The sequence below is a fragment of the Acomys russatus genome, chromosome 19 (assembly GCF_903995435.1).
Source record: "Acomys russatus chromosome 19, mAcoRus1.1, whole genome shotgun sequence".
Taxonomy (NCBI): domain Eukaryota; kingdom Metazoa; phylum Chordata; class Mammalia; order Rodentia; family Muridae; genus Acomys; species Acomys russatus.
Genome location: NC_067155.1, coordinates 12,724,789 through 12,726,599, shown reverse-complemented (window position 1 = coordinate 12,726,599; position 1,811 = coordinate 12,724,789). Strand labels below are relative to the sequence as shown.

The window sequence follows — 1,811 nt, the reverse complement described above, 5'->3', positions numbered from 1 at the left end:
AGCTCTACTGTGCTGCCATGATGCAGAGCAAGACCTGCTTTCCTGAGAGCTGCAGGAGGTACAAGGCAGGGAAAGCTCTTCTGCTCTATTATGTCTGGGCAAGATTTCTGCCTGTTATAAGTGACAAAGGAAAAGGAGGGCATCTCTCCCTCATCCATGTCACCACACAACAGACAGGTTGCAGTGGTAGCTCTCCCTTATTTTTGGGTCAAGCTCACACATGCCACTGCCACCAGGGTCAGCTCTATACTGCTGTCCAGGTAAGGCTTAGGGCTTGAAATCCAGAGTGCTGCAGCAGGTGAGGGCCAGGACCAGCTCTCTTGCTCTCTTGACTCCAGGGCCCCAGGGTTTCCCACCTACCACAGGTCATGAGGGGTGAAAGAGGAAGTGGGTATCTCTCCCTCACCCGTACCACCACACAGGAAATAAGTGATATCCCCAGCTGGTATATACTAGTATCCTCAGGGTCGACTCACCTGCAAATCCCACAATGTGCAGGGCCCATACTCCCAAGCACTGCACCTGGCTACACAGAGGAGCAACTCTCTTGAAATTTTGCACCCAGAGTAGGCCACTTCTGCACAGCCCTCAAACACCAACAAAATTCTTGGTGGCAGACCAGACCAGAGACATATGCCTTCCCTTTGTTTGTAACAGCCCCCTGCTGCTGCAGGACCAAGGACCCAGACATGACCCCCATGTGCAATACAGGCCAGGACTCAACCATGATCCCAGGTGGCATCACTAGATACTCACTTCAGGCTGTTTCTCTCTATCTAAGTCTCTAGTTTTGCCTCCCTTCATTGTGTCTACATCCTTCTGTTTCTCTGTCTCTTCCATTTCTCCACCATTTCTCCTCTAAGTGGAGCAAGGGTCTCTGAGTGTCTGGGATCATATCAGGAGTGGTCTTAGTAGTGCTATGTCCCACTTCACTGGCAGCAGGTAGGGGTCATCTCAGGCAACATCTTCCCTGCCACAAGGTCTATGGGCCACTGAACTGGTGGTCAACTTAGGGTAGATCCTTGCTCAGTCCACCCAAGTCACACAATGCAACGATATTCTGTCTCAGGCTCATTCCACCTGGGCACGATATCCTAGATGGGGTTCTTCTAGTCTCCAACCTTCTCCCTATCCTGGGAACTTTCCAGGGCCTGAAAAGTAATGGACTTAGTTGCCTCGGGCTACTTTCCTATCTGGGCCCCTGGCATAGAACTGGTGATCATCTCAGGATTGCTTCTTCATGGAGTGTTAGGCTACCAATCTTTCAGATGTTACCAATCAGATAACTGAGCATAGAGATAGCCTCACTCCTCTCTGCTTCACTTTGACTTCTTCCTTTCCAGTTTGCATCCCTTTTATCTCCTTTAGTTGTCCTAAAACTACAAGTACTATACTAAATAGACATGAACAGAGTGGACAGCTTTGTCTTGGTCCTGAATTAATTGAATTCCTTTAAGTTTCTCTTCATTGAATTTAATGGTGGCTATTGGCTTCCTATAACTTGCTTTCATTATGTTTTGCTATGTCCCTTGTATTCCTGATTTCACAAACACTTTTATCATGAAGAGGGGTTAAATTTTTCTAAAAGGGTTTTTTGTTTGTTTGGTTGGTTTTTTTCTTTGTTTGTTTGTTTTAGCATCAATGGAGATAATCGTGTGGGTTTTCCCTCTCAGTTGTTTATTTTGTGGGTCACACTGATGGATTTTCATATATTTAACCATGCCTGCATCTCTGAAAGGAAGTCTACTTGATCATGGTGGGTGATGTTTACGATTATATTCTTTTATTTTGTTTCCTAGTGTTTCATTGAA

The 1,811-nt window shown here is 46.2% G+C and overlaps 1 pseudogene; it reads right to left on the bottom strand.

Annotated features, from left to right (window-relative positions):
- Nucleotides 1-1,244: 1,244 nt before the first annotated feature.
- On the bottom strand, nucleotides 1,245-1,344 carry LOC127204044 (uncharacterized; annotated as a pseudogene).
- Nucleotides 1,345-1,811: the final 467 nt, after the last annotated feature.